Source organism: Triturus cristatus, chromosome 3_1 (genome assembly GCF_964204655.1).
Source record: "Triturus cristatus chromosome 3_1, aTriCri1.1, whole genome shotgun sequence".
NCBI lineage: Eukaryota > Metazoa > Chordata > Amphibia > Caudata > Salamandridae > Triturus > Triturus cristatus.
The window spans coordinates 728,859,699-728,881,313 of record NC_140583.1 but is presented as its reverse complement, the minus strand read 5'-3'; the positions used below and the strand labels follow the sequence as shown (position 1 = coordinate 728,881,313).

Below are 21,615 nucleotides of genomic sequence, written 5' to 3'. Positions count from 1 at the left end.
GCACTGCAATATTAGCCTGTAAATTCTGACTAGCTCAATTATTTATAGCCTGAGATTGTGAGATGTGTGAACTATTTTTAACTTTCCACTCTGCCCTTTCCTTTCGAATGCAATTCCCAGTTAATCTGACAGAAAATCTACTTGAACGTTATAGGATGGAAAAATAAAAGTGAAATGTAGGAAATGCCATGAAAAATGATAAACCAAGTGAAATTGCATTTTGCTGAACTACTTTTATCACCTGTGACTTTTTAGACATTTTAATGTAAATAATGCTGAAAAATGCCACATTTTGCCACCATTTTATCAGCCTTTCCTGAGTGAGATGCTTAGAAATGACCGCCCAACTCTGTGGGAATATTCAAGCACACCGTTAAAATATCAGAATATTTCAAGACCTTATAACCAATGGTTTTCAACTAACGTATTTGAACACATTATGGCAAAAGTCACAATTTGTTCCATTTTCCTTTGTTTTTAGGTCAAGCCTAGAAGCGCTTGTGCTGTCTCTTCTAGACATGTTGTATATACTTTTTGGGCTTACAGCCGCCCATTGCCTTTTCATTCATTCCTTCGGTTGTCCTTCAAAAAGACGTGCAAATAGTCTGGTGCAAGTAAATGGGGTCTTGCACCAGACTATTTACAGACTCTTGTCTGTCCCTATGTTCCGACCCGTCATCTTCGCTCTGCTTTACTTGAAAAATTTCAAGTTCCTAGGGTTAGACTTTCCAGAATGGGTGGTAGATCTTTTTCCTTTCTGGGTCCTACTCTTTGGAACTCAATTCCTCTTGCCATACGTTGGGAAACTTTGTATCTCCCAGTTTCGTCGTTCACTGAAGACTTGGCTATTTAATCAATAATTATCACAACTTCAGCTTTTTGTCCAGGTGCCGGGAAACCCTTGTTGGGTAGCTGTTGCGCCATATAAATTAAATAAATAAATAAATAAAAAATAAATAAATGCCAGTGGTTAATCCTTCCTCTTTGTCGCTCCTTCATAGGTCGAGCCTAGTGCCAGCGCGCATGCACTGCTTTGTGAGACTTGGTGTGGTGGAGTAGCGAATAGCTCAAACTTTCAGCAATGTGAGACCTATTGCACTGCAAACCCTTATTTAAATGTGGTGCAGAGTAGAGAAGGAACTTTATCCTGGCCCTGGAAAGGCGCCACATAAACTTTCCTACTACAGAACTGGTCCGTGTTCCCGCTTTGAAAGGGTGGGGTGCTTATTAGCTCTATTCATTCTTCAGTCAGTAACATAACCAGGACCTACAGCTCTAGCAAAAGGTGTTTTTATTGGGTGTTCAATATAATATGGCTATCTTTTTTGTGCTTATTCGCACAATTGCCACTCAGTACAACAGCTTCCACTCATTAATAGGTGGGAAGTTAAAGGTTAGCAGGATGACAGTCCTGTTGTATTGTATGCTATCTTGTTAGTAATTCCCGAAACACAAGACCTCCAACAGCTGTTTTGGTTCTACATTGCACCTGCCAGTTTGTAGTCCGGTTGTTGTCCTATTCAGCAAAGGCCTGTTTTCATAGGTTTTACCCATGCAGTTAAATTTATTCTAGAAAAAGCCTGGTTTGAATTTCGTGTTGTGAACATTTCAGTTGTTTATTATAAAGCAATTTCTAAAAGTTTCATGTCTACCAACCCAAAACATTGACTTTTGTGCTCATTTTCAGGTATGTATTTATGTATTTAATCTGATAGGCGTTCTGCAGTGAAGGTCTAATAGTTCACTCTTGCTAACTATCTCAGTGGCTGCTAATCATTCTTTTTGAGTCTTAATGTTGAGTGTCAGTTTTGTTCAGTCCTTATGATATAGAAACATCTGTGTAGACACTCAGTTTCCATCCGCTTAAAAAAAAGGTCCCAGTGCTATTTTTAGGTCGAGCCTGGGCAGTGCATGCGTTGTTCTTCGAGGCATGCTGTATTCAGGTATGGAGTTGAAGCCCCGCCCACTCTCCGCCCATATTTTTAATTGGCTTGTGTCATTGTCCTCTGTAAACTGTGCTTGTTCATTGGTCAATAGGCTTAGTAGTACCTCCCTAGTACCGCCTTGTCTCATTTTGTAACCTCCCATGACGACACCCCCTATTATGTGTGTTGTTACTCGGCAGTCTTTAATTACAGCCTCCAAGCACTATTTTCTCAAATAGCTTTGTCCTGCTTGTTCTCCTAACGTTTAGTTTTTATTTTCATTGTGCGGGCAATGGCATTTGCAATGCAATAGGTTTTGCATTTGCGAGCGTTTAAGCTATTGACATTGTAAATGACAATGCCTTTTATTTATTTGTTTTAAAAACAACACATAAATAAAAGGCATTGTCATTTACAATGCCAATAGCTCAAACTCTCGTAAATGCGAGACCTATTGCATTGCAAATCCTTGTTTGTTTCCTTGTCAGGATCCATACACACAAAATATTTTGATGCTTAGTTTTGATTCTAGTGTTTTTCTGAACTAATGTGAGTGTTTTTTTATTTTATTGCATCGCTCTTCAACTTTTTTTGTTTAAGTGTTTGTAGTCAGCTACCCTTTAAAGGTTGAGCCTAGACAGTGCTTGCGCTGTCTCTTCAAGACATGTTGTACACAGTTTGTGGACTTGCAGCCGGCCCATTACCTTTTTTATTCTTTACTTTAAGTGTCCTTTAAAAAGGCTTGCTTGCTAGTGGTTAATCTCTGCTCTTTGTCCCTCATTTTAGTGTTTACTCCCACGGAGCACCACCCAATTACTTTTATCCTTACACTTTGCTGTTTATCTTTTAATTTTTCGGCACTATTTTCTTCTTTGTTTCCTGCTTGTGTTTGTGAAAGCTTGTTTTGCATTGCCTTCATTGTTGCTTTCTTCCACCCCTGTTGGTTGCTTGCCCTTCTCCGCAACCCCCTACCACAATACTGCTTGCCTGCCCCCACCACCCATCCTAGGTCACTGCTTGGCCATCCCAACTCCCCCCACATCACTGCTTGCCCCATACCGCTCCCTTCGTCACTGCTTGTTTTAATGCACTTCGACCGCTGCTCAGCAGACCATCTCAGGTTCTTAATGGCAATGGAGACACTTCCATTGCCGAAATTTCCTCTGGACCTCCACGAGAGAAAGTGAAAGTAAGTGGCATCTTTTGAACAAAGCGCTGATGCCCTTAATTCCCTCAAACCATAGACTTTCCGGGGTACTACAGGCTTCACGTCTCATTTCCCTAGACACCCCGTGGGTATGATTAGGTGTGTGCTGGACTTCACTATCCTCATCCGTAGCTGTTTGCCGTTTTAAAAACCAGGATCTAGCCTACCAAATGAAAACTGAAGCACAAGACTGAAGGGTGAAAGGCACTTTGTGAGTGTGACGGTCGACACCGCCGCCAAGTGCAGAAGATCAACACCACGTGTACAGTGCCTATCGTTCTTCTGTGTGCTACACTGTACTTTTGCGGTAGGCACCCCCTCTTAATAAACTGTTGACTTAGTGTCCAGTGTGACTGCCTGATCATAACTTTGATGGCTGCAAAACCCCGCTAAACTCGTAGACATTCTCAAAACGCTTGCTTCTGGGGTCCAATGGCATTTCACAATCAGCACTTGCTGATATACGGACTCCAGAGTTTTTCTTTTTCTTAAACAAACAGCATTTAACAAGGCAAACACGTGACGTTTTAGCAGACTTTGCTTTGATTTCAAGTGTGGTTTGATGTAATAGAGTTTTTGGTCAGCTATTCTCGCTATGTTATCAATATCCATTATGTTTTTTAATCCCGTGTAGTGCAATTTTACGTGGCAAGTACGCATTTCTTCTAAATGAACCAGTGAGAGAAGGGCCACGTTAGTTATGTAAACTCAGCAAACTCGATGCATTTGGAATGTACTGAATCAGAAAAATTGTAATATTCACACGTACCGACGAAGTTACCACGTCCTTCCAAAATCAGACCATTCTCTTCTTTCACATTTGTTTTGCTTGTGTTTAGTTGACACTCCAGGAAGTTCTTGGCCTTGCTGCACATTCTCACTACCATCTTTACATTGTGTTTTTGTCACTTCCTTGTGTTTGGAAGAGAAGACCTCGGCTATATTTCAAACTGTTTAGTATGAACTGATTTGCACTAATGTTTGTAATCTTTTGGCACGGAAGCACCATACCTTTTTCGAAAGTGCTGGAATCTGTAGAGGATTTAGTCTTTACTACGATTGCTAACCTGTGGTTTGATTTACTCTATTTATTTATTTAATTGACTTTTTTTAATTGCTGGTGGCGGACAGGCGTTGAAATGTGTTTAGTACCACCACAAACCCTTCTTTTTTCTGTCCCGGGCTCTGCATTTCTGTGTTGCAATGCCACTGTGGGCTATGTGAACTGCTACAATCTGTTTGGTTTGGAAGGTTCCAGGGAAATCCTTCACTGCTGTTTTGTTGTGGTAGCTGTGTAATACAACCCCCCCCCCTCTTTCAGCTTGTGCTCGTAGGGCATTCATTTTAATTTACAGGCTGAAGGGTTGTGCTAACGATGTTACCTTAAAAAGCCTTTGCTGCTCTTTTATGGCAGCTCCCCATCAGTCAGATGAGCAGGCAAGCCTATGCATACCTGTATTTTGTTTTCAGTGATTGACTCAATGAATTGTAGTTGCCATTCCGTCATTAAGATTTCTTTTTCTTTTTTTTTGTTGACAATCGGTTTGTGCAGATGTAACCACAGACGGCTTTTTTTTCTGAGACTTATTGTATTTCTGGTTTATCTAGGTAAAGATTTCCCCAGTGAAAGATGCTGTAAACACTTCACGTTTGGGGGATGGGAGTAGTGTGGCTTCGCAAAACAGACTTTTCAATTTTGCCATGTACATGTTGTGGTCTATGTGACTTGTATTTCAAGGAGGAGTGTTGGTATCTTAGATGATATTGCTGCTACCATCAGATTTAGCGGACTGTAAGCTTGTAGAAAGTTTATTGGCCTAATCCTGCGCAATTGGTATCATGTGCTTACCGTACACACAAAACACACTCTGTAAATAGTGTATCGTGAGCTGAGTGCAGACAGAGACAGACTGTACACAAGGCTTAATACATTGGGTGGTCTTAGGGCAGTCAGGCATGGACCACACACACTGGAATAGCACACCCTAACACACATACACTGTAAAAAACAGAGTGTAGTAATTGTATAGCTCTTCAATCCCTGGTGGCATAGTAGCCAGGATAATGTGCTGCATGCCTACACACTTATAAGATTCAATAGGCGAGACCTATTGGTTGTGCCAATGCTTGTTCACATGTTCTCAGTAGTAAACTTGTCTGAATTTCTTTGGTGGAAGCCTGGTTTGCAGGTTTCCCTCTACTGCTGCAGTCCATCACTTTTACCATACGCTGAATCCGTTCATGTAGGTAATAAACAGGCTTTCAAAACGGGATACTAGGGAGAGGCAAAGCAAGAATTTCTCTACCTAAACCCACCAATTTTTGCACACTGTGTGGCCATTTTGACGTCACTAAATGTTCTCTTTTTCTTCAAAAACACATTCTTCATTTGAATAAGTGTATTAATGTCAGGGCCACTGGAATTAAGCATTTCTAGGGCCAAATAATGTAGATTTTCCTAATAAGTTATAATGGAAAGTCTTAATTTTATTAAAGACACGGAGGCAATTATTATGCTTTCTTATCTTGCATTTATTCGAATAGCAGCCAAGATTGTAGTGTAGTTCCTATATCCCTGATAGGCTCTGCGCATTGGAATAACATACACTATAGAAACGCGAGAACAAGAGAGAATACGGTTGACTATAAATTCCTGCACTTCATGCCAGTTTTAATATGTATACAAATTCCGCGCAAACAAGCCCTGGCATTAACCGTCTATTAACGCCTCTGTGCTCCAGATCCATAGACTACGATGCAATGGGCGTGCGCAGAATAACAAAGTCCAGATTATGAAGATACGTTTTTTTTTTTAGTTTCTTTTATTTTTCAATCAATATAAAAAAGCTTTAGGTTCCAGCCAATGCATTTCGTTCTTTCTCCCAAGGAGAACTTCATCAGGGCTGAAAGAAGTACAAAAGGAAAAACATTCAATATTATGAATACAATACTAGAAACAGAAAGGAAAAAGCACATATATTCAGACATAAAAACAACATCAATACTGACATCAAACAAGATATTCAAAAAACAATTGTACGCAACAACATGACATGACATCAATTGTAAATATTAAAACAAAAAAATATGACAACTTGTACAATACAATAAAAGTAGTTTTTCAGTAAGAGTATTTTTTCATACATTTACTCCTCACCACACGTAATTAATATATATAGGAGAGCAAATGTGTGGGCGTGGGGTAACTCTCTTTTTACCCCTTGTACCAAAAGGTAGTATATAAAATTAGGACATACATAGACTTTAAATACAATATTCTCCATACATAGCATACCAAAAAACATGCATAACAAATCAGAAATAATATCTAAAAAAGGAATAGTGAAGAAAAGGGAAAGGCAGGGATAATCAGTAAACAAATAAATAAATAAATAGATAGATGCTCCTCATAACACCCCTATAGAATCCTAAGATAGAGAAAGGGGGGTTTGATATTGAAGCAGCATATATTTAGTGCTTTTAATTAACTCAAAAAACAACAAGTTGAATCTCACCTCCTATAGAAATTTGCCGACCAATGTAAAGCCTGATAATGTATACAATTCTCAAATCTATAAGGATTCCTGAACTCTTCCCAAAATCTGTCCCAGTAAACGTGTCTAAAAGGATAAGCAACAAGATAAAAATCAGTGTATAGTTTTCAAAGAAGCAGAGAAAGGTTGTAACTAAATAGTGCAGATTTAAGATAAATTACAAACCTGCGCTGAGTTGGAATCTTTATAGAGATTTCAGTTATTACAATTGTGCTCCCCACTTGAGAAGCTGCGGCAATCTGCGTTTCTTTATTCGTTTATCGTCAGGGTTTCAAAATATCTAAAAAAAGCACAAGAAACGCCAGAGACCAGCGAATATATCAAACACCTATAGAAGGAGTGAGAAAAAACTCCAAGCATTAGTGAATAACGTTTCTGGAAATACGTGCTCTTACCTAAGATAATCATGATAGAACCATTGCGTGTGGTAAGATGTCCAGGTAGTATTCTGGAGTCTTAAAAGGGGAAAAGATCCCACAGTTATAATAAACCTGTTTGAGTGGAAAGTAGAAGAAATGTCTATATCAGTCAAAAAAAGGGCTATATCGGTCAAAGAAAGCAACACCAAAAAAGATCTAATCCCATACAGTTATTCGAAATGATCCAAAATATAGCACCCCAATATCCTCCAATGCTCTCACAGATCTTACCACATATATAATATAAAACTCCATGCCACAAGGTTGTTAATGGCCCAATATATTATCGTTCACCGTTTATGGTAAAGTGCAATAGCTATATGAAAAGCGGAACAGTTTCACATAAACGCGCCACAACTGAAAGCGCTGTGGTCTCCTGCCCGTATTAATTATATTATGCACACATTTATAAAAGATCTTACGGATCCCGACAGGAAGCCTCCAATATCAGGTTATTATTCACACCTTTATAGCGATCCCCATCTCGTGCCTACGGCAGCCTTAAGAAAAACCAGTACAGAGATCAGCTTTTACAGCTAGACCTCTGCTCTATAGTATTTCATTAGTTTGTGAACCGGAAACTCATCCGGCACGAAAGGATAGATCTAAAGGCATGTATATAGCTATATCGCCATTTGTACGTGTTGCCAAAGTGTAATGCAAATTTCAGGGTCATATTGAAACTAACTTCCGCTCTATGAAGAGCCAAAAGCCCGTAAACCAGAAACTTGTCCAGCGGAAGAGGATAAATCAAGATCATACAAAAAGACTATACCGCAAATTTTTGGTTTAAGCCGATTTTATGTTTAAAAAGGCCATAACGGCGGATGTGAGTAAAGATGACCCAGAACATCTAGACCACCTATGTAGAGTAAACGGCATCAATAAACATAAAAAAAAAGCTTGTATGTAGCCGAAACGGAGGTCTAGCTGTAACATGACCTTGACGTTTGCGTTACGCATTAGTAACGCCCACCCCGGAAATAGGGCACTATTTCAACGAGAGTTTTGAGATACTTCCAAACCTCGGCATTTCGAATTACTGATCGGATAAACGGGTAAGTCGCAGATGGGCGTTCGAACTGCTGAATGGATCGCATTGGATATATTTGAAAAACTTTCTTTTTCTTTTTGCATAAAAGCTGATCTCTGTACTGCCGTAGGCACGTGATGGGAATCTCTATAAAGGTGTGGTTAATAACCTGATATTGGAGGCTTCCTGTCGGGATCCGTAAGATCTTTTATAAATGTGTGCATAATATAATTAATACGGGCAGGAGACCACAGCGCTTTAAGTTGTGGCGCGTTTATGTGAAACTGTTCCGCTTTTCATATAGCTATTGCACTTTACCATAAACGGTGAACGATTATATATTGGGCCATTAACAAACTTGTGGCATGGAGTTTGATATTATATATGTGGTAAGATCTGGGAAAGCCTTGGAGAATATTGGGGTGCTATATTTTGGATCATTTCGAATAACAGTATGGGATTAGATCTTTTTTGGTGTTGCTTTCTTTGACCGATATAGCCCCTTTTTTTGACTGATATAGACATTTCTTCTACTTTCCACTCAACCAGGTTTATTATAACCGTGGGAACCTTTCCCCTTTTAAGACTCCAGAATACTACCTGGACATCTTAACCACACTCAATGGTTCTATCATGATTACCTTAGGTAAGAGCACGTATTTCCAGAAACGTTATTCAATAATTGCTTGGAGTTTTTCTCACTCCTTCTATAGGTGTTTGATATATTCACTGGTCTCTGGCGTTTCTTGTGCTTTTTTTAGATATTTTGAAACCCTGACGATAAACGAATAAAGAAACGCAGATTGCCGCAGCTTCTCAAGTGGGGAGCACCATTGTAATAACTGAAATCTCTATAAAGATTCCAACTCAGTGCAGGTTTGTAATTTATCTTAAATCTGCACTATTTAGTTACAACCTTTCTCAGCTTCTTTGAAAACTATACACTGATTTTTATCTTGTTGCTTATCCCTTTAGACACGTTTACTGGGACAGATTTTGGGAAAAGTTCAGGAATCCTTATAGATTTGAGAATTTTATACATTATCAGGCTTTACATTGGTCGGCAAATTTCTATTGGAGGTGAGATTCAACTTGTTGTTTTTTGAGTTAAATAAGAGCACTAAATATATGCTGCTTCAATATCAAAACCCCCCTTTCTCTAGCTTAGGATTCTATAGGGGCGTTATGAGGAGCATCTATCTATTTATTTATTTATTTGTTTACTGATTATCCCTGCCTTTCCCTTTGCTTCTCTATTCCTTTTTAGATATTATTTCTGATTTGTTATGCATGTTTTTGGTTTACTATGTATGGAGAGTATTGTATTTAAAGTCTATGTATGTCCTAATTTTATATACTACCTTTTAGTACAAGGGGTAAAAAGAGAGTTACCCCACGCCCACACATTTGCTCTCCTATATATATTAATTACGTGTGGTGAGGAGTAAATATATGAAAAAATACTCTTATTGAAAAAATACTTTTATTGTATTGTACAAGTTGTCATATTTTTTTGTCTTAATATTTACAATTGATGTCATGTCATGTTGTTGCGTACAATTGTGTTTTGAATATCTTGTTTGATGTCAGTATTGATGTTGTTTTTATGTCTGAATATATGTTCTTTTTCCTTTCTGTTTGTAGTATTGTATTCATAATATTGAATGTTTTTCCTTTTGTACTTCTTTCAGCCCTGAGGAAGTTCTCCTTGGGAGAAAGAAACGCGTTGGCTGGAACCTAATGCTTTTTTATATTGATTGCAAAGTAAAAGAAACTAAAGAAAAAAACGTATCTTCATAATCTGGACTTTGCTATTCTGCGCACGCCCATTGAATCGTAACATACACTATAGATTTGACATAGGACTAAGGTCAGTATGTCTCTAATGAGTATATTAAACTTAATTACTTGTGTGTGCCAGCTAACTCAGAGGTCACTAGAAACTTCTCGAATATACAAGACGGGATTAGTCTCTGACAACCGCATAAACATGAAAACTTTGTTTCCCTTTAGAATCGGTCTCAGAATCGTGGAAACAATAGATAACAGTTTCACTCAGTCAATCGTGCATGCTTCGTTTCTACAGAGTTGCACAGAAATAGAGAGACGGGCGTTTCAATAAAAGGGTTATATCTCATGCAAGTCTTATTTCTCATGCAAAAGATATGAATTGCTACAATCGTAAGACAGACTGCGAAGTACAATATGTATGAGGTTAGCAGTAAGATAAAATAATACTGCAATAGCATGGTTTTGTAGCTATGACATATATTAATCAAAATCCATACATAAATAACATAAGATAAAATGTGATACTCATCTGATGCTTCTAAATCGTTCTACCCCAGTGTACCTAACCTAAGTGCAGTACGAGGTTTGAAGTAGGTGCCATTTCTAAAGTATAGCTAGCTATATTTTAGTTTAGCCAAGAGTTGCCAAAAGTTTCTCTAAGTTCTAGTCAGCTCCATACATTGGAATGAGAGAGGTTGGAATCTCTTTTCTGGACTTGATAGTCTAACCCCCGCAAGGGAAGTCAGAGAGCACTGGAGCTGGATTCTCTGCGAGGAGGATGGCAGCGTCAGGTCAGTGCATCAGGCTGGAACTCATTCTCCTTCCGAACTTGCCGAGGCAGACCGCGTAATCTGGGTTGGATCGAATCCTCCGGGAACTGCAATTTGCCAGGGCAAGTGCTGGTATATTTATACCTTGAAGGTGTCTAGGAATGCCAGTATTGACGTAAAAGTCAGGCAGAGGAACGTCATGAATGAACCCCTAAGGAATAGATGTTCATGCATACTTAATGAGTTCTTGGAGAAATCAATATTCAAGCTGAGGGGAAATTCCTAAAGGCTTATGGGTCTGGTTTTCCAAGAAGATGTGGATGGATGTAGGTGGCCATGCCTGTATTTGGGTTGTACGGACAATGTCTAAATAAGGGCCGGATTACTATGTCCCAATAAGGGCAATGTGAATTATACCTATAAAAGGGCATAAATCTGGAAACCTATATACGAAATCTAAATCTGCACACAACAAGATAATTACTCAAAACTACAGTTCCCAGAGGACCGAGCGAACCGCTGGCAAATGGGAACACACAAAGTCACAAAACCATGAACCAATGAGAACGTCATAACTGACTGAGAACAGTCCTCTTTTCGCTGGCGAGCCGCTCAGATAGAATCAATAAATAGAGGAACAATGGCGAAAACGATACAGAATGCCAAAGTCCAGGAAAAAATATCTTGACCATAATCCAACCAAGTCGATTGAAAGGCAGGAATCACGGTGTTAGAAGCAGAGGGGGAGGAAGGAACATCACAAAGAGGAAAAGAACTCTCTTGAAGATCATGAATCCCATCACGAAGATGCGGGAGGCAAAGCTGGAACCGCTGTAGGGAGGGAGAAAACACATATTAGAAGTGTTGTGGTGGGATAATACTCGCCTCCGTGTCTTTAATAAAATTAAGATTTTCCGTCATAACTTATTAGGAAAATCTACATTTTATGGCAAGACCAGAGGCTCCTATTATGCTTGTTCAAAGTATATCAACAATCAAAGAAGCAGCAGTATCAACAGGTTTGCAATGAAACATTCGGAATACTTCGTCATTAGACCAATCCGCAGATCTCAGAATGTCCTCCAAATGGGAGCCTGCCCAAAAAGCTTTGGAGGCCATGGCTCCTCTGGTGGAATGGGCCCCGAAAACTGACACATCAATACCCGCAAGGGACATGACCCAACAAACCAGGGTGTCCGAGAAAACAGGGAGATGGGGCTTACGGAAGGAAATGAGAAGTTGCGAGTGAAAGGATGTTCTGAGATCCAAGGTTCTTTGCTCGTATACTTTGAGGCATTGACCTACACATAACTTAGGATGGGAAGGAAAATAAGGATAAAAAACAAAGTTCAAATTTGTCTTTGTATGTTTGTTAATCTGAAACAGTACTCCCGTAGGAGAAAACTGACAAGAAGAACCATCCAATGCTTTAACATCTGAAACACCTTTAATAGAAATGAGACACAATAACAGGGTAAGTTTAGCAGAAAGCATTTTCAGAGAAAGAGCTGAATTATCTGGCCAATCAGAAAACAATTTAAGAACCAAATTTACATTCCATAAATTAAAATACTTAGCCAACAGAGGTTTTGAAAATCGTACTCCTCGTACCAGGCAAAAAATCAAAGGGTGAATGTGAAAGGATCTGTGTGATAAAACGAGTCCACTCTTCAAGGGTTGAAAAGGAGTTTATTCAGATCCTAGGCAATACATCCATCACCGGGCAATTCCCAGCAACGGCTCTCTAACGGTTCAGGGAGTGCAGAGTAGAACGTTCGCCACGTTCCACGAATGTTCCAATAGTGGGGGTGGGTGGAAGAAACCAACGAGAACTAGATACAACACATCTTCCCCCCAATACAGTTACAGAACCACAATGAAATTAATACGTAACAAAGTCATTTTGCCAACTTGGTTTGATGTGCACCCTTCTCGGGCACATTCTTCTCTCAGGAGTGATATCTTGGTGGTTATCGTTAAGTCTCACATTACCCTTACTTAGAATTGAGTGTTCACTTCTATCGTGAACTATTCTGTCAACACTCCAATATTGGCCATCGTCCAATTTCCCCACATTCTTAAAGACTTTACTTACCACCTTTTTCCCTGAGAATTTAGAACAACCAGACCTTACAAAACTTGGTAGTTTTACACTTACCACATCACCTACTTCAAATATTCTAGCAGGTCTCTGTATCCTTTCATTGTATCTATCAACATATTTCTTTTGGTTGATTTGTATTTTCTCCATTATCATACCTCTATCCACCTCCTCTTCTCTTCCCCCATTAAGCCACAATGGGCTTAGCTTGGTCCCTGGCTCTCTACCTTTAAGAGACTTGAACGGTGACACACCAGTGACTGAATGTGGGGTGCCAAGGTAGGACCAAACCATGTCCTCCAATGCTTCCCTTACATTACTGCTGTTTTTTACATTGAGTTGAATACAATCCTTAATCATGCGATTTATGCGCTCTACCAGCCCATTTGCTCTAGGGCAGTACAACGGCGCAAGCTGATGTTTAATTGAAAACTTGTGCAGAAACTCTTTCATGGATGCAGAGGTAAATTGAACCCCATTATCTGTTACCAAAATCTGTGGCACTCCTTCGGTACGAAATACACTTTGGAGGAAATCTTTTACACATTCAGTAGTGATGTTTTCGACTATCTTAACAATTATCCATTTAGAATGGTAGTCCACTAGCGTGATGATGAATCTACCTCCTAATCCTTTCACATCTAGTGGGCCCACAATGTCCATGGCTAATTTTACCCACGGAGCGGTAGGAACATCCACCGCAATGATTTTACCCTTGCTCACCACTTTACTCTTGTCACTCATTGCGCATGGTATACACTCTCTTACTTCCCTCTCCACCATGCTGTCCATTTTCGGCCACCAATAATGTAGTCGAATCTTACTTTTGGTCTTACTGCAACCTAAATGACCCTCATGTGCCAAGTGTAACACTTTCTCTCTCAGGGCCTCTGGAGGTACCAGTTTGTTCCCTCGATATATGTTAATACCTTGTATATGCAACTCATTTCTTACTTCCCAAAACACTTCCTCTCCTTTTTCCAACATTTTTTGACTGCATGGCCATCCTTCTTGGATAAGTTTCTTTACTCTTGGGAACAACTCATCCTTAGATATGGCTTCTTCCCATTCAACTTCCTCTAACCCATCAGAAATTGCAGAAACCACTATTTCATCCCCAAGTTCCTCTTCACTTTCCTGATTCTCAAGTGGTAGCCTTGATAAGCAATCGGCTGCTTGATTCTTCTCCCCCGGTATGTACACCATTTCAAAATTGTATCCTTGGAGGCCAAGGAACCATTTAGAGATCCTAGGAGTAGTACCACCCAGATTTTTTGATGAAAATATACTTACTAGGGGCTTGTGATCCGTCCTTACCCTAAATGGTATACCCCACACAAATGTTCTGAAATGCAATATGGCCCAATAACATGCCAATGCCTCCCTTTCGATTACTGAGTAGCGTGATTCTGCAGCAGTCAAGGCTCTTGATGCAAACGCCACTATTTTTTCTCCACTATCAGTTACTTGACTCAGAGTAGCTCCAACCCCTTTCAAACTCGCATCAGTAGTAATGATGATGCGTTTACTTGCGTCAAAGCAACCAAGGAAAGGTGCTTCGGATATCCTTTTTTTTTATTATTTTGAAAGCCTCATTACATTTACCATCCCACTCAAATTTTGTACCTTTCTTAAGTAGACATCTCAGAGGGTACGTCGTGTCAGCAAAGTTTTTTATAAATTTTGAATAATATTCTGAGAGCCCCAAGAAGGACTTGATCTCCTCCTTGTTCGTAGGACAGGGTGCTAATTTAATGGCATCTACTAGATTGGTTTTAGGCTTGATTCCCTCTTGTGAAATGACATGTCCTAAATATGTGACTGACCTGACACCAATCTGGCACTTATCCTTCTTCAGAGTAAGACCTGCTTCCTTCAATCTACTTAGTACCAACCGCAACTTCCCATTGTGATCCATTTCATTCTTACCATACACAAGCAGGTCATCTTGGAAACACAAGACTTGCTCCAACCCCTCCAAGATATTCTGCATTGCCCTTTGGAAAACTGCCGCCGCTGAGGCTAAACCAAATGGCATCCTACAGAATTGGAAAGCCCCAAACGGCGTTATGAACGTTGTAAGTGCTTTACTCTCAGGGTGAAGTCTTACTTGGTGGTAAGCTGACGATAGATCAATTACTGAAAAGATTTCAGCTCCACAGATCTGGTTTAACATATCATTTATATTCGGCAATGGGTGCCTATCAATCCATATGTTTTTGTTCAACTCTCTTAAATCAATGCATAGCCTAATGCTATTTGTATTCCCTTTGGCTGTGATAACTATGGGTGCAACCCACTCTGCACATTCCACTGGCTCTATGACCCCCTGTCTAAGGAGTCTGTCAAGTTCAATTCTCAATGGTTCTTTCATCATGATAGGAATATTCCTGCATTTATGGGCCACTGGTTTAGCTTCTGCCTTCAGTTTTATTTTATGTTGGTAGTTCTTCATGCACCCCAGTTGATCATTGAAAATTTCTGGGAACTCCTCACAAATCTCTACTCCACACACACCTCTTTCCACCAACATAACTGGTGTATCAGCACTGGGATCCAATTTTATTCCCAGATCCCTCTGATGGCCCCACCCGAGCAGGTTGGCTCCTTTCCTTGCAATATACACTTTTCCTACTGTACTCCTGTTCTTGAAAGTTATTTTCATAATGGCTACCCCATCTAAAGGAATAGGGTCCTTATTATACCCTACTGGTATTACATCAGGAGTGTGCACTTTAATTTCTTCCTCTTTAAATTTTTTTTTGAATGTCTCACTGTTCATGAACGTGAATGGTGAACATGAATCTGCAAACATCTCCACTCTTTCTCCATCTAACCCTATTTCACACTTGGGTAGTTCGATGTGATTCACACTGCTTCCTTCCCCAACCCTCACTTGTAATACAAAGTTCCTTCTGTATCCTTCTCCATACTCCACACTGTTCACCATTCTACTTGACATATCTTTACACGCCCTAGCAAAATGGCCTTTGCGATTACAATTTCTACACGTGGCTGTTCTAGCCAAACAATTCATGCTATTAGCCAAATGCCCACTACTTCCACATCTGAAACATTTCATCCTGTTCTCACTGTATGTCCTCTCTTTATTAACTACTTCCTTCCCTTCTTTTTTCTTCATATTTCTTATAGCACACACCTCCCTGAGTTCCTCATTTACTTCATTCACACTGTTATCTCCCGTGGAGTTCATCTCCTTCATACATTCCACTGTATGTTCCACACTCTTGGCAATATCTATAGCCATCTTCAGATCAGGATTGCCTACAAGTAGTTTTCCCTGAATCTTCTTGTTATTGGTACAGCGTACCAGTTGGTCACGTATTAAAGATTCTGTAAGATCGTGGAATTCGCATGTGTTCGCAAGCCCTCTTAAACTAGCAATGTAGTTCCCTACCTTCTCATTCTTCCCTTGAACCCTTCCATAAAATGTGTGCCTTTCAAGAACCACATTAATTTTGTCCGCAAATTGTAGCTCTAGTTTTCTCATGCTACACTCATAAACATCTTCCCTTTCATCATCATCTTCCTCAACCTCCTCCTCTGGTAAGGTATCAAAAATCTTCCTTCCCTCTGCCCCTAAATTATGAAGCAGAATATGCTGTCTCCTTATCGCTGAAAATCCACTTGCCCCTATAGCTATGAGATAGGATTCAAAGCTCTTCTTCCATTCTTTCCACGTTACTAAAGGTTCACCTGCTTCTGATAAAAAAGGTGTAGGTTGTAACATACTTGCCGCCGCCATGTTGTTCACTACACACACTAACCCAAAATACCACACGTTTACTCCTCCACCCCTCACAACAATTACTTCACTACAAGTGTATTATAATAGTCTCAAGTTCTCCTGTTCCTTCTCTAAATTACGAGGGTGTCCTTACAGTCTGATAATAAGTCTCACGTAGATCTTCCCAGTCAGGTACTCCCAGCCGCCTGCTATTAAGTTTCCCAAACTTACTGGTGTCCTGTCCTCGCTCCCGTCAATTAACTCATCAAAACAGCCTTACTTCCTTACTCCGTTCGCCGTCTTCCTCATTAAAGCTTGTATTTTCTCTGCGTATGTAGGTACTTCCTTTCTCCTCCTGTTTCAAATACCCACGTATGCTCCGTCTGCTCCGTAGTCGCCCTGCGCCGGTCCTTCCTCACTTCTCCTCAGGTTTCACAGCTCCGTCGTCACTCGGCGCAGGTCCGCCTCTGCTCCACCTCCTGCTCCGTAGTCACTCTGCGCCGTTCCTTCCTCACTTCTCCTCAGGTTTCACTGACGCGCAATGCCCCGTCAGCTCCGTCGTCACTCAGCGCAGGTCCGCTTCTGCTCCACCTCTCACCATACCGCGCATGTGCTTGGAAAGACACTATTCCTGCCGCAATATCCGTGTCTTCCACAACTTCCTTCTTCAACACACTGCACACCAAGGAGATCTCCGCCACTTCCTTGACTAAAACTTCACTCCACTTCACGGAATAAAGTCCTCCCCATGCAAGACTGATAACGAAGGCAAGACTCTTCCTCCAATTTTACTTAAAGTTCAATTCTCCTTTTTCCTTTTACTTTTCTGCTCCGGCCACAAATACGAAGGGAATGTATTGCATCGTCCTCCGCACGATTCTCGTCGCCAATGAAAGGATCTGTGTGATAAAACGAGTCCACTCTTCAAGGGTTGAAAAGGAGTTTATTCAGATCCTAGGCAATACATCCATCACCGGGCAATTCCCAGCAACGGCTCTCTAACGGTTCAGGGAGTGCAGAGTAGAACGTTCGCCACGTTCCACGAATGTTCCAATAGTGGGGGTGGGTGGAAGAAACCAACGAGAACTAGATACAACAGAATGCCAACTGGTTTGCCATCAATAGGACAGTGATTGAGGGAAATGGCTGATCTATACAAATTGACCGTTCCGTAGGACTTACCTGCACTGGCTTCGGAAGCCAGGAAATTGACAATAAAGTTCAGAGGGACTGAAAAGGGATCGATATGTTTTCCCAGACACCAGCTTGCCCATAAAGACCAGGCAGACTTGTAAGCTTTGGATGTACCTGGGGCCCAAGCTTTGCTGATGAAGAGAGAAGCCTCTTGCGAAATGAGGAGGTCAGGAGGGACAGACTGGAGACTTTCCACGCTGACAGTACCAACGTTTTGTCCAGAATGAGACTGTGTGGTTGACCCAAGGGGTTCCGAAGCAGGTCGCTGCAAGCAGGGAGGAGAAGTGGGAAGTCCACCGCCATCTCCAGAAGTGATGGGAACCAAATCTGTGATTGCCAGAATGGAACCACTATGACCATGGAGGTCGATTGGCGCCGTACCTGGGAAAGCACTCTGTTGATCATGAGAAAAGGAGGAAAGGCATAGTTGAGATGGAGGGACCAATCTTGGAGAAAAGCATCTGTAGCTAGGGCTAAAGGATCCGGGCGCCAACTGAAAAAAAGAGGTAATTGGGCATTGAGGCGAGAAGCAAAGAGATCGATATGAAGAGGGCGCCACTTTTGAGAGAGTGATAGGAAGACGGATGGAAGCAGCTTCCAATCGCTGGAATCTCGAAGATAGCGAGAATGCCAATCTGCTATGGAGTTGAGATCTTCAGGAAGATACTCTGCTTTGAGAGATAGTTTGTTTGCCAGGCAATACTCCCATAGACTCTTTGCTAACTCTGCGAGTGGTTTGGACCTGGTGCCACCTAGATGGTTGATGTAGCAGACCGCAGAAACATTGTCCATCCGCAGGAGAATGGAACACCGAACTTTGTTCTTTGTGAGACTTTGGATCGCAAAGGAGCCTGCCAGCATCTCTAAACAGTTGATGTGCAATCTTGACTCCTCGCGAGACCATGTACCGCCAGTCGCTATTGGTCCACAACGGGTGCCAAACCCGACAGGTTTGTATCGGATTCTAATACAAGATCTGGGGCCGAAGATAAAATAGTTCGCCCGTTCCACGCATCTAAATGGTTGATCCAACATTGAAGCTCGATACGAGACTCCTGATCCAAAGTGATGAGGTCGGAGTAGGCCAACCCTTGACGAAGATGTCGGATCTTTAGACGCTGAAGGGAACGATAGTGAAGAGGCTCTGGATAAATGGCTTGGATAGAAGCAGAGAGCAGACCGACGATCCTTGCAAGAGATCTGTGAGAGACCAGAGAGGTCCGAAGAACGTGAGAAATCTCTGACTTTATGGCTGAGACTTTTGACTGCGGAAGAAGAAGGGAAACCGTAGAAGAGTCCACGAGAAAGCCCAAGAATTCGATGCGTTGTGAAGGAATGAGCATAGATTTTTCGAGATTTTTTGAGAAGAAAACCCAGATCTAGGAGCAGGGACCAAGTGGTGTTCAAATCGGACAGAAGATTCTGTTTGTCCGTGTTCATAATCAGAATATCGTCTAGATAAATGATTAGTCTGATCCCGAGGGATAGCAGGTAAGACACCACCGGCTTCATGATTTTTTTGAAGCACCATGGTGCTGACAATAGGCCGAAAGGAATGGAACAAAAGCGATAGGTTACTCCTAACCATTTGAACTGAAGAAACTTGGTGTGAGAAGCGTGAATAGGAATTGTTACTTATGCGTCCTGTAAGTCTATCCGGACCATCCAGTCGTTCAGGCGAAGGGTATCTCGTAAGTGAATGATAGTTTCCATTTTGAAGTGGCGATACACCACAAATTGGTTGAACCATTTTAGATTTATCACTGGGCGCATGTTTTTGTTCTTTTTTCGAATAAGGAAAATGAAACTGAGGAAACCTGTGGGATCTAGAGGAGCAATCTGAATAGCCTGTTTTTGGAGTAGGTTTTGGACCCCTATTGAAATGAGTTGAGTCATGTCTGCCGATAAAACTAGAGGAGGAGGGAAAACTGTTTGGGAAGGTGGCACGTAGAACTCTATAAGATAACCTTGGATAGAGTTTAGAACCCAGGGATCTGCGGTGAGTGTACGCCATTTTTGAATGAAGAGGCTTAAGCGACCCCCAACCGGGGGAAGAGTTGAAGAACCTACCTGGTTGGTTGTTGTTGCGGAAGTTCTTTAGTCCTCGACCTCTATAACCACGACCTCTTTGTGGGTAGAATTGAGGTTTGTATTCTTGGTAACCTGTATTGAAGGATTCTCTGGAGCCTTGATTTTGATAGGAGCGGCCGGTAGAGCGACCCCTGCCTCTGCCGGCCCGCCCAAAAACCCAAGGGGAAAACACTTTTTGGATGCATTGTTGAGCCTTATCCAGAGAGGCGAAAGTAGTGACAAACTTGCTCAAGTCCTTGACAAGAGAATTCCCAAACAGATGGCCATCTACCTTAATACCAGGGTCAAGTGGAGCTAGGTTAGCCAGCTTGGGGTCTAGTTTAATAAGGAGACCTTTGCGGCGTTCATGAGTGATAGCGGCGTTGGCATTTCCCAAGAGACAAAAGGCTCGTTGAACACACAATGAGATGTCCTCAGCATTTAGTTCAGTCCCATCCAGTCAAGCAGAATCTGCAAGGTCAAAAATGTGGGCCAAAGGACACACAACATCAAGAAGCTTGTCCTGGCATGTGGACCAAGCTTTATCCACCCCTTTGCGGGGATCTTTGCCAAACTTGGAGAAAAACGTAAGTAGGGGCTGATCAACGGAAGGGGCAACAGTGATGTTCAAAGACAAAGAAGGTTTGGGACATTCAGACTTCAACTTGGACCTGGTGGATTTGTCTAAAGTAAGACGAAGTCTGGCAGAAATATAATCGACAACATGAGAGGCCGGGAACCACTCAGTGGAATTGGGTTGACAAATGGTAGAAGGGTCAAACATGGGAGCACCCTCAGAGTCCAAAACGGGAGCAAATGCAAAGGAGTCAGATTTTTAGTAGGGTGTGACTGACCTGGTGGAGATCGTTGACTGCTTCGCGGCTCATTTCCGCGGGGTATACTCTCCGGTTTCTGTGCGTTCAGAGGAGGATTCTCATCTGTTGCTTAGAGACATCGCACTGCCAACCCTATCGGAGGCTGATGCAGTATTGATGGAGGCGAAGTTGTCGTCAGATGAGATCGCTCTGGCCACTCGCTCGATCGCATCGGGTAAAGCTGTGGGTCCTAATGGTCTTCCCATCGAACTATATAAGTTGCGTCCCGATAAGATAGCGCCGTATCTTCGGGACATGTTTTTCGCGGCTTCCTCCCCCCTGACCAACGCCTCGCCAACATAGTTGTGATACACAAAGAGGGGAAGCCGCGAGATCGCTGCGCCTCCTATAGGCCCATTTCGCTGTTGAACGCAGAACCCAAAATCCTGGCTAAGGTATTGGCTAATCGACTGGTTCGGGTCGTGGGCGACTTGATTCATCAGGATCAGTCCGGTTTTATACCCCATCGGAATACCGCTCTAAATTTGAGGCGGTTGCACGGCGTGCTTGCTAGAGCGAAATTTATACGTGAGCCGGCCATCTTGGCATCTTTAGATGCCACTATGGCGTTCGACACTTTGGAGTGGCCATATATTTGGGCCGTGTTGGCGAAATTTGGGTTCAGCCCTGAGTTTATTGGTTGGGTAAAATTACTATATGCTGACCCACTGGCTCAGGTGGTGGTGAATGGGAGGGTGTCGGCTCCCTTCACACTGGGGAGAGGTACGCGGCAGGGATGTCCGTTATCACCGCTCCTCTTTGCACTTTCTTTGGAACCTCTAGCCGCCTGGTTGCGTTGGGAGCCGTCGTTGCGAGGCATTAGATGGACGCCGGAGTTTGAAGACCGTGTCTCCCTTTACGCGGATGACATCCTTCTGTATCTCACCTCTCCCCGACAGTCGCTAATTGTATTGGTGGACGTACTGAC

At 41.8% G+C, this 21,615-nt stretch overlaps 1 protein-coding gene and 1 long non-coding RNA gene across 2 annotated transcripts in view; one reads left to right on the top strand and one right to left on the bottom strand.

The window, feature by feature from the left end:
- Positions 1 to 5,647: 5,647 nt before the first annotated feature.
- LOC146860880 (uncharacterized) lies at positions 5,648 to 7,804 on the bottom strand. Its single transcript, XR_014978884.1, has 5 exons — positions 7,571 to 7,804; positions 7,082 to 7,177; positions 6,852 to 6,966; positions 6,648 to 6,752; positions 5,648 to 6,035 (listed from the first exon to the last, which is right to left on the bottom strand). It is a non-coding gene; the product is annotated as an uncharacterized LOC146860880 (long non-coding RNA).
- Positions 7,805 to 8,064: 260 nt separating this feature from the next.
- The window catches only part of PIDD1 (p53-induced death domain protein 1), a 332,716-nt gene continuing 319,165 nt past the window's right edge, over positions 8,065 to 21,615 (top strand). The window contains exons 1-5 of the mRNA XM_085644874.1: positions 8,065 to 8,163; positions 8,688 to 8,784; positions 8,900 to 9,014; positions 9,114 to 9,218; positions 9,830 to 10,008. The gene's annotated coding sequence lies outside the window, so the exon portion shown is untranslated. The remainder of the gene's footprint in view (positions 8,164 to 8,687; positions 8,785 to 8,899; positions 9,015 to 9,113; positions 9,219 to 9,829; positions 10,009 to 21,615) is intronic.